The sequence below is a fragment of the Macaca thibetana genome, chromosome 9 (genome assembly GCF_024542745.1).
Source record: "Macaca thibetana thibetana isolate TM-01 chromosome 9, ASM2454274v1, whole genome shotgun sequence".
NCBI lineage: Eukaryota > Metazoa > Chordata > Mammalia > Primates > Cercopithecidae > Macaca > Macaca thibetana.
The window spans coordinates 26617214-26629035 of NC_065586.1; the positions used below are offsets into that span (position 1 = coordinate 26617214).

General features: G+C 45.3%; 1 pseudogene; it reads left to right on the forward strand.

The window, feature by feature from the left end:
* Positions 1–7560: 7560 nt before the first annotated feature.
* Positions 7561–7657, forward strand: LOC126963509 (uncharacterized; annotated as a pseudogene).
* The last annotated feature ends 4165 nt before the right edge of the window (positions 7658–11822 follow it).

The following is an 11822-nucleotide window of genomic DNA, read 5'->3' on the forward strand; positions in this document are numbered from 1 at the left end:
CTCCCTCCACCCACTTCGCGCAGCCGCCTGAACCTCGTTCTCTCGCGAGTCTTCATTTCTGCCACCTCCCCCACGCCGGGCCGCGGGATTTTTTTTTCTTTCGCACTGTCTTCTGGGAATTGTAGTCTCTCTTAGACTAGGCTGCCCGTCCAAAGCGCATGCGCGCAGACACCTCCGAAAACAACTAGGCAGAGCGCAGAAAGCGGAGACCGAAGGTGGAGGGAGGGGGCGGTGTTGGGGGGAAGTCCGGAGTTTCCTCACAGCTCCGGAAGGTGGCGCCACAGGGTGATTGTGGGGGAATGAAATCGGTTCCCCAAGTTTCATGTGAAACTTGGCAGAACTTGGTTAATTAGGAAATGCCAGTGAATCAGGGACATCCATTCACAGAAGGATTAAAAAGGGACAGAGTATAGAAAACTAGATTTTTACTTCCTCTGCCTTCTTAGAAATAATGCGAGTCAGGTTTTACTTTCTGAGCTTCCGCCCCCATCAATTAATTTAAAATTTAGCAAAGATTTCTTGATTGCCAGCTGTTTACTAAGCAGTGTACTGGACACTGGGGGTACAAGTTGAGTATGAATACTCCATACCCTTAAAGACTCGATTATAAAATAAACATGCATAGCTTGTAGGGCTTTCCTGTCCTAATTTCTCTTTTCTGTGACTCTCCTTGGCGTGTAATCTTCCTACACTTTTAAAGTCAAGTGCACGGTTTTTTAGGGGTGGGGGTTGTTTGTTTGAAACAGGATCTCACTCTTACCCAGCCTGGAGTACGGTAGCGCAATCACGGCTCTCTGCAGCCTAGACCTCCTAGACTCAAGCGATCCTCATGCCTCAGCCTCCGGAGTAACTGGGACTACAAGCGAGGGTCACTACACCGGGGCTGAGCTTTTTAAATTTTTGTAGCGACAGGGATCCAATTTTGTTGCCCTCGCTGGTCTCGAACCCCTGGCCTCAAGCAATCCTTCTGCCTCAGCCTCCCAAACTGCTAGGATTACAATCATGAGCCACCCATGCTGGCCCTTCGTTTTTTGCTTCTGGATTTTTGTTTTGTTTTTATCACCTGCTTTGGAATAGTCTCAAAAGGCCCTATATTTCAAGCTCTTCACTTCAACGGGAACATTAAATGCTTTGGATATAATCAGCTATGAAAAGTGTTGTCCAAAGGCCGAAGAGGAAACTAAAGATCGTTGTAAAATCCATATGTCCATGTATCTCCATAAAGTCATTTAGAATCAAAATAACTATAGGATTAACAACATCACTCAACCAAATTAAAAATTGCCATCACCAGGTATTTATTGAATATTGCCTTTACTGGGGCCTTATTCAGGGCCCCAGGGAACTAGTTTCCCTCCTCAACCTCTGAAAGGAAAAATTCAGTTTCCTACTAAAAGTGTTAACTTCCCCTTGCCACCAGATTCTCCATCAAGGATTCTGTGGTCTATAAATCAATAATAAATGTATTACTTTCCATGATATCTGGAATAGGTATAATAGTTATCTTTTGATATTTATCGTTAACCCAAACATGACTTAATCCAAGTTATTAAAATTTAATGTATTATTGATCTTGGTCTCTACTTGAGGTTTAACTGTACAAATCACTCGGTTTGCATATATCCAAATATTGACACATTTCAACAACATTGGGGAAATGATTAGGGAGGTGATACTGATTTACTATTTTCAACGTACTTTCCATGCAGTTGAGCTATGAATGAATAATAATAATAATCATGATAAATACAAACAAAAAGTACTGTCAGATTTCTTCTCACAACTCTGAGAGATAATATAAATATTATTTTCCTTCTTTATCAAATAAGGAAATTTAAGCTTAGATAGGTTAAGGAATTTAGCTAAGGGTACTGAAAATGCCGTCAAGTTTCCTAGCTTACTGACTGATATGGTTTGGATCTGTATCCCGGCCAAATCACATGTTGAATTGTAATCCCTAATGTTGGAGGTGGGACGTGGGGGAAGGGTGAATGGATCATGTGTCAGATTTTTCGTGAATGGTTAGGCAGCATCCTGTTGGAACTCTTCCCGTGATCTCTAGTGAGTTCTCCTGAAATCTGCTCATTTATAAGTGTATGACATCACGCCTGCAATCCCAGCACTATGGGAGGCCGAGGCGGGCAGATCTCGAGGTCAGGAGATCAAGACCATCCGGGCTAGCACGGTGAAACCCCGTCTGTACTAAAAATACAAAAAAATTAGCCGGGCGAGGTGGCAGGCGCCTGTAGTCCCAGCTACTCGGGAGGCTGAGGCAGGAGAATGGCGTGAACCCGGGAGGCGGAGCTTGCAGTGAGCCGAGATCAGGCCACAGCACTCCAGCCTGGGTGACAGAGCGAGACTCCGTCTCAAAAAAAATAAAAATAAAAAAATAAAAGTCCATGGCAGCCCAATGCAGTGGCTTGCGCCTGTAATCCCAGACTTTGGGAGACCAAGGCGGGAGACTCGCCTGACTTCCAAAATGGGAGACCAACATGATGAACTACTTCCGCTTGAGTTCCAGACCACCCCGGGCAACATGGCAAAAACCCGTCTCTACAAAACACACGAAAAATTAGCCAGGTGTGGTAGTGAGCACCTGTAGACTCAGTTACTTAGGAAGCTGAGGTAGGAGGATTGCTTGAGCCTGGGAGGCAGAGATTGCAGTGAGCCAAGATCACACCACTGCACTCTAGCCTGGGTGACAGAGGAAGACGATGTCTAAAAAATAAAATAAGAGTATATGACCCCTCCCCGCCTGCCTCCTGCTCCCCTCCTGCCACGTGAGACACTTCTCTTCGTCTTTGCCTTCCCGCCATTATCGGAAGCTTCCTGAAGCCTCCTGGAAGCAGAAGCCGCTATGCTTCTGGTACAACCTGCAGAGCCGTGAACCAATTAAACCTCTTTTTTTTTTTTTTTTTTTTTGTTGTTGTTGTTGTTGTTGAGACAGAGTCTCCCTGTGTCGCCCAGACTGGAGTGCAGTGGCCGGATCTCAGCTCACTGCAAGCTCCGCCTCCCGGGTTCACGCCATTCTCCTGCCTCAGCCTCCCGAGTAGCTGGGACTACAGGCGTCCGCCACCTCGCCCGGCTAGTTTTTTTATTTTTTAGTAGAGACGGGGTTTCACCGTGTTAGCCAGGATGGTCTCGATCTCCTGACCTCGTGATCCGCCCGTCTCGGCCTCCCAAAGTGCTGGGATTACAGGCTTGAGCCACCACGCCCGGCCTAAACCTCTTTTCTTTATAAATTACCCAATCTCAGATAGTTCTTTATAGCAGTGCTAGAATGGACTAATACAGTGATATTTCCAAAATCCAGTGGATAGTGCAACCTTGTACAAATATTTGTGGCTCATGTAAAGTTCACTCAAAGAACTTATCCCTCATGCCTTAAAGGTGAGGAGGAAAAGCAGGAGGAGGAAAGGGAGGAGAAAGAGGTGGAAGAGGAGGGGGAGGAGGAGGAGGAAGGAGAAGAAAGAGGAGGAGAAAAGAAAGAGGTGGGGAGGAGGAGGAGGGGAAGAGGAAAGAAGGAAGAAGAGGCAAACCAAAACCTGGGAGAAAATATCTGCAAAACAAATATCTTGATAAAGGAGTTGTACCCTAATATACAAACAACTCTTACAATTCAGTAATAAGATGACAAACCAGTTTTTAAAACAAGCCAAAAGGCTAGGCGCAGTGGCTTACACCTGTAATCCCAGCATTTTGGGAGGCTGAGCCAGGAGGATCACTTGAGCCTAGGAGTTTGAGACCAGCTTGGGCAACAGGCTGTCTCTACAAAATGTATGTATTTTTTCAAGTAGCCAGGCACGAACTGGGCACAGTGGCTTATACCTGTAATCCCAGCACTTTGGGAGGTCAATGTGGGTGAACCACTTGAGGCCAGGAGTTCGAGACCAGCCTGGCCAACACGGTGAAACCCCATCTCTACTAAACATAAAATATTAAATTAGCCGGGCGTGGTACTTAGGCAGCTGAGGCAGGAGAATCGCTTGAACCCAAGAGGCAGACGTTGCAGTGAGCTGAGATCACGCCACTGCATTCCAGCCTGGGTGACAGAGGGAGACTCTTATCTCAAAAGAAAAAAAAAAACAGGCACGGTGGCTCACATGGGTAATCCCAGCACTTTGGGAGGCTGAGGTGCGCAGATCACCTGAGACTGGGAGTTCGCAACCAGCTTGACCAACATGGAGAAATCCCATCTCTACTAAAAATACAAAATTAGCCGTGCCTGGTGGCACACACCTGTAGTCCCACCTACTCGGGAGGCTGAGGCAGGAGAATTGCTTGAACCCACAAGGCAGAGGTTGTGGTGAGCCAAGACTGCGCCATTGCACTCCAGCCTGGGAAACAAGAGCAAAACTTTGTCTCAAACAAGCAAATAAATAAATAAATAAACAAACAACATACTGTATGATTCCTCTTCCATGAAATTTTAGAAAAGGCAAAATTACAGTGACAGAAATCGGATCAGACTTTGCCAAAGGCTGGAGTAGTGGTGGAGTGACACCAAAGGGATGCAAGTGAACTTTTAGACGTAATGGAAATACTCGGATGCAAGTGAACTTTTAGACGTAATGGAAATATTCAATATCATCACTGTACTGGGGGTTACATAACTACATACATTTGTCAAATCACATTGAATTGCACACTTTAAATCTGTGCCTTTTGCCAGGTGTGGTGGCTCACGCCTGTAATCCCAGCACTTTGGGAGGCCAACGCAGGTGGATCACATGAAGACATGAGTTCAAGACCAGCCTGGCCAACGTGGTGAAACCCCATCTCTATTAAAAATACAAAAATTAGCCGGGCGTGGTGGCGCACACCTGTAATCCCAGCTACTCAGGAGGCTGAGGCAAGAGAATCACTTGAACCTGGGAGGCGCAGGTTGCAGTGAGCCGAGATCACACCACTGCACTCCAGCCTGGACTACAGACTGAGACTCCATCTCAAAAAAAAAAAAAAAAAAAAATCTGTGCCTTTTATTGCAACTAAGTTATACCTCTGAGCCGGGCATAGTGGCTTCCCTAGCTACTCAGAAGGCTAATGCAGGAGGAGCCCAGGAGGCTGAGGTTGCAGTGAGCTATGATGGTGAAACTTCACTCAAGTCTGGGTGACAAAGCAAGATCCTGTCTCAAAATAAATAAATAACTTAAGTATATCTCGATGAAGCTGGACAAAGAAAATGCAAGTAGGGAAATAATTCCTTGCTTCAAATAATAAAAAAGGGAAAACTACGTATTTCTGTTGCCTTTGATGTATGGTGAAAAGTATAAGTGACTAAAAGTTCAAGAGTTAACATTAAGAATTGCAGGTAGGGCTGGGTGCAGTGGCTCACACCTGTAATCCCAGCACTTTGGGAGGCCAAGACAGGCGGATCACCTGAGGTCAGGAATTCAAGACTAGCCTGGCCAACACGGTGAAACCCTGTTTCTATTAAAAATACAAAAATTAGCCGGGCGTGGTGCCAGGTGCCTTTAATCGCAGCTACTCAGGAGGCTGAGGCAGGAGAATCACTTGAACCGGGAGGCGGAGGCGGAGGTTGCAGTGAGCTGAGATCATGCCATTGCACTCCAGGCTGGGCAACAAGAGCAAGACTCCATCTCAAAAAAAAAAAAAAAAAAGAATTGCAAGTAGACACTGTGACACTAAATTAAGGGCATCACGCTAACTTTTTCAGTTTAACTTCTCTCCCGTAACGTGCACCTTTATACTCTTTATTGAGTTAGTATTTTTCTGTGGATTTTGTGCAAATAAATTATACTGAAATGCCTTTCAAAGAATCCCAACAGAATGAGGAAAAACAGTGGCTGTATATACCTAATGCTGTATTCCTAGGGCTAAAACTCTAAATCGGACCTTGCACATTTCATTTCATGGATGTCTACTCAGACTAATCAATTTGGTCATGAAAAACCGTGTGTAACTGAAAATTCGGCACATATGCATGAAGAGAAATTGAAATTTCTGTATCTCGCTCAGAAATAGCAGATTGCTAGCCATCATAAAGACTCACTTCAGAAGAATTAAGAGATGTTCCAGGCGAAATCATAATTTGGATTATTTTGGTACGTAATTGCTGATCTTATTATCTAGCACACCGCATCCTGAGAATCTCAGACTTCTGAAAAGTTAATTCACGATATGGTATCCTAGAACATTACATTGGAAGTGAGTGGTCCACAGACCAGAATGTAGAATAGCAGTGAGAACTAGTGGAAAGAAACCAGGGGTCAGGCAATCAGGGTTTTCTCCCTAAACGTGCCTGCCTCCTCAACCCCTGCCAACCCAGGCACCCACCACCACCACCATGTGACGTGACCACCTTCTCCATGAAAACAGGGTAGGGAGGAGTATATTACTCTACCAGGGCTGCTATAACAAAATACCACAGACTGGGTGGCTTAAACAACAGAAATTTATTTCTCACAGTTTTGGAGGCTGGAGGCCTAAGATCAAGAAGTGTGCGGGGTTGGTTTCCCTGAAGTCTCTCTTCTTGGCTTGTAGATAGTCGCCTTCTTACTGCGCCCTCACCTGCACCCACATCCCTGATGTCTCTTCCTCTTCTTATAAGGACAACATTTATACTGAATCAGGGCCCCACCCTAAAGATCTTATCTTAGTACTATCTTTAAAGGTACTGGGGGTTAGGACTTCCACATGTGAATTTGGCATGATCTTGGCTCACTGCAATCTCCACCTCCCGAGTTCAAGTGAATCTCATGCCTCAGCCTCCCGAGTAGCTGGGAATCCAGTCACGTGCCACCACACCCAGCTAATGTTTGTATTTTTTGGTAGAGACGGGGTTTCACTATGTTGGCCAGGCTGGTCTCAAACTCCTAACCTCAAGTGATCCAACCACCTCAGCCTCCCAAAGTCCTGGGATTACAGGCATGAGTGACCATGCCCAGCCGTGGTATTTTTTTTTTTTTTTTTTTTTGAGATGGAGTCTTGCTCTGTTGTCCAGGCTGGAGTGCAGTGGCATGGTCTTGGCTCACTGCAAACTCTGCCTCCTGAGTTCAAGCAATTCTCCTGCCTCAGTTGCCCAAGTAGCTGGGATTACAGGTGCCTGCCACCACACCCAGCTAATTTTTTGTATTTTTGGCAGAGACGGGTTTCACCATGTTGGCCAGGTTGGTTTCAAACTCCTGACCTTGTGATCCGCCCACCTCAACCTCCGAAAGCACTGGGATTACAGGCATAAGCCACCGTGCCTGGCCAGTATGGTTATTAGATGAGTAAATCTCTTGTTAATTTTGGAAGCTACTGAACCAACATCTCCTCCAACATCTCCTTCTCCACCTCCCTTTTCAACTTCAGTAAGATATTGTAAGCATTTGTAACAGAGCAGTTTCTGGAGCAGTTAAGCTGGCCAGGTATAACAAGTACCTCATTCTCTGAGCCTAGTGGTGAGCTGGGAGCTATTGATGGTCTTCCCTGAACTTCGAGTATCAAACTCTTCCAACGGTTTTATAAATCCCTTACTGCTTGAAATAGCTATAGTAATTTTTGTTTCCTGACTGAACTCTGATACAACTAAAAAAAACACATTTAAAAGTTCTGATTCTTTCATAGTTCATGATGATTGGGTTTTCACACTATGTGTAAGATGTGCCTCCATCAAACCTTGTTAGAATGTTGGCATGTTACCCATCTGATGTGGGGGGAAAATAAAAGTTCGATGTGGTCCCAGCTACTCGGGAGACTGAGCCAAGAGCCCAGGAGCCAAGAGCTCGGGAGACTGAACCTGAGCCCAGGAGTTGGGGCTGTTGTGTGAAATGACTGGACTTGTGAATATCGCTGCACTCCAGCCTGGGCAACACTGTGAGACCTAGTCTCTGAAAAAAAGTTCTAGAGACAAATGACAATCCACATAAAGTTAGTATTTCTTTCATTGGAAGTTACAGAAAACAACTCAAGCTATCATCAGTTGAGGGTGGGAGAAAAAAAGATTTTATTATAAAAATTCAGGCATAAAGAACTCAGAAATAGAAATGCAATCAGTAATCAGTCCTAAGAAAGTACTAGAATGGGCCGGGCGCCGTGGCTCACGCCTGTAATCCCAGCACTCTGGGAGGCCGGGGCCGGCGTATCACGAGGTCAAGAGATCGAGACCATCCTGACTAACACAGTGAAACCCCGTCTCTACTAAAACATACAAAAAATTAGCCGGGCATAGTGGCGGGCGCCTGCAGTCCCAGCTACTCGGGAGGCTGAGGCAGGAGAATGGCGTGAACCCGGGAGGCGGAGCTTGCGAGCTGAGATGGCGCCACTGCACTCTAGGTTGGGCTACAGAGCGAGACTCTGTCTCAAAAAAAAAAAGAAAAGAAAGTACTGGAATGAATCATTTGGAAGAACAGCAGGAACCCAGGCAGCATTCTCAATAAATGTCTTGTTTCTTTGCGAAAAGGTTTTTTTCGCTGCCCTTTCTAAATGGTGGAGAGCATGGTAAATGCAAATCCCAAGTTTTCCCTTCTACTGCATTCAAGAAGCCCAATCTGAGATTGAAATCCTTCCATTCCAAACCCATATCTCGCAAAAAGAAAATCTGATTATTCCAAGTTAAATTTCTTTTTTAAATTTATTTGTATTTTATTTATTTTTTTGAGACAGACCCTCACTCTGTTGCCCAGGCTGGAGTGCAGTGGCCCTATCTCAGCACACTACAACCTCCGCCTCCTGGGTTCAAGTGATTCTCCTGCCTCAGCCTCCCAGGTAGCTGGGACTACAGGCATGTGCCACCATGCCCAGCTCATTTTTGTATTTTTAGTAGGGATGGGGTTTCACTATGTTGGTCAGACTGATCTCGAACTCCTGACCTTGTGATTCGCCCACCTTGGCCTGCCAAAGTGCTGGGATAAAGGCATGAGCCACGGGCCTCCATCCTCCTCTTCCTCCTTCTTTTTCTTCTTCCTCCTCTTTTTCTTTTGAGACAGGTTGTCTCTCTGCTGCTTAGGCTGGAGTGCAGTGGCGTGGTCACAGCTCACTGTGGCTTACTGCAGCTTCAACCTCCCATCTCAGCCTTCTAAGTAGCTGGGACTACAGGCTCACACCGCCATGCCTGATTTTGTTGTTGTTGTTAAGAAATGAGGTCTTGCCCTGTTGCCCAGGCTGGTCTTCAACTCCTGGGCTCAAGTGATCCTCTTGCCTCCGCCTCCCAAATTTCTGGGATTACAGGCGTGAGCCACCATGCCCAACCATCAGCTTGAATTTCATCTTCTTTCCACTTATCACCTTTGGCAGTAGGGGCGTGTTCAAACAGCAGCAGCGAAACTATTTGAACCACCCTGAGGTTGGCGTGGGAAGTTTCCGGAGAGAGTAGATAATCAAGAAAACAACAGTGTCAGGTGTCTACTGAGGAAAATTGTGCAATACATATACGTGTTACCTGGGCGCTATCCAGGACTACCATGTGTGGTTATGCGGGTTACTCATACACAGCACACTTGGCTGAGGATTAAGTAGGATCTGAGCTTGGTGCCCCAAGCTGAAAGCTCCGGTGTGGGCTGCATTCACTCTGAGGAAGAGGTTCCCTTTTTAAAATTAGCGCAAGAGTGCTTCACCAGCTTTCAGGAAGTAGCTTTAGTAATGGTTTTAAAAATATATTAATATGTTTTTCTTTTCCTAGTGATGGAATGAGATTTTTAATCCTTTTTTTTTTTTTTTAAATTCTGAGGCAATCGTTTGCTCTGGAGAGAATGTGGATTGTTAGGTCACAAATGGAAAAGAAGATGAAAAAGTCAATTTTCAGATTTTTTTTTCAAAGCAAACTAGGATCTTAAAACCAGTCATGAGAAAATGGCCTGGCAAGTCAGACTTCATTATAAGAGAAGGATTTCAGAATTTTAAAAGCATCCTTTCATATATCAAAAGCAAGGCTTAGATGTTAGGAAACTGAGTTTTATTATAAAGCCATGTATAGAGAAGATCCAAGTCATGAAAAGGAATTAGAGAGCCCAAGACTCAGGGAAGGAGAGGAAAGAAAAGCAAGAAAGGGGGAAAAGGCCGGGCGTGGGGGCTCACGCCTGTAATCCCAGCACTTTCTGAGGCCAAGGCGGGTGGATCATCTGAGGTCAGGAGTTCCAGACCACCATAGCCAAAGTGGTGAAACCCTGTCTCTACTAAAATTACAAAAATTAAGTGGACGTGGTGGTGAGCGCCTGTAGTCCCAGCTACTTGAGAGGCTCAGGCAGGAGAATCCGTAGAACCCAGGAGGCGGAGGTTGCGGTGAGCAGAGATTGCACCACTGCGTTCCAGCCTGGGCGACAGAACAAGACCCCATCTCAAAAAAAAGAAAAGAAAAGAAAGAAAGGGGGAAAAAAGATTTAGGTTCATACTCTGGGAAGAAACATCCAAATAAGTTTTTGGGACTCAGTCTAGGGGTTCTTTCTCCTGACTTCTCAGTGCATAATCCAAGAAATCAAAAACCCCTTTGAAAACATTCTCCATTCAGTAAAGGCGAGAGACACATGACTGCATCCAAGTGCTAATTTCGAAATGGTTGAGGAGGTTTCTAGGCAAATGGGCCCAAGATGGTGCCTGCATTCTTTAATAACTGCAGATCTCTGTAAAAAATCAAAAGTTCACACAAGGCTCCGTAGGGCATATGGAAATGCTAAGAAAACTGAAATTCTAAAGAAGACCTGGGGTCAGAATATAAAAGCTGCAGCTACAGGGACCTTACAACTGGCGACCAGGGTGGGAAAAGGAACCTTAGAATTTAGCAGCTGATGTTGACAGAGTGCCTAAAGCAATCATGAGGGACAAGCTACGCATCCATGATCTCCAGCACGGATGCCCAGGCCAGAGCAGCCAAGCCACATTGCACTGTCTTTTCTCCATACCTGCCTTTTTTTTTTCTTTTTTTTTTTTCTTGAGACAGGGTCTCACTCTGTTGCCTAGGCTGGAGTGCAGTAGCACCGTCATAGCTCACTGTAGCCTCAAATTCCTGGGCTCAAGTGATCCTTTTGCCTGAGCCTCCCAAGTAGCTGGGATTACAGGCGCGAGCTACCATACCCAGCTAATTTCTGAAAAAAAATTTTTGTAGGCCAGGCGCGGTGGCTCAGGCTTGTAATTCCAGCACTTTGGGAGGCCAAGGCAGGTGGATCACCTGAGATCAGGAGTTTGAGACCAGCCTGGCCAATATGGTGAAACCCCGTCTCTACTAAAAATATAAAAATTAGCTGGGCATGGTGGTGCAGGCTATAATCCCAGCTACTAGGGAGGCTGAGGAAGGAGAATCATTTGAACCTAGGAGGCAGAGGTTGCAGTGAGCTGAGATCACACCACTGCACTTCAGCCTGGGCAACAAAGTGAGACTCCATCTCAAAAAAAATTTTTTCTTTTTGTAGGGACAAGGTCTTGCCATGTTGGCCAGACTGGTCTTGAACTCCTAGACTCAAAGGATCCTCCCACCTCAGCCTCCCAAACTTCGAGGATTGCAGACATAAGCCACAGTAACCAGCCCCTGCTTTGATGAAGCATGAAGTTCCCCTCAACCAATGCCATTTAAGGAGGATTGAGAGGGGGAAGCAATTTCAAGGTAGAAAGGCAACCTGGTAGAAGTCTAGAAATAGGTTGATTATCTAACAAAAGGAACTGGTATGGACTGAAAGAGACTGTGCTTAAACAGAAGAAGGCTGATTTGCTTTTCCCTGGCAATACAAAGATTTTTCTTGCACTTTCACTTGAACTGGGGCTTGAGAACAAGATGAGTTATAAATAATACAACTTTTTTTTGTATCTGATATATAGTTTGTAAGTTTTTACCTTACTACATATGAGAGAGAAAGGGTTATTATTCCTCTGGGGAAGCTGTATATTAT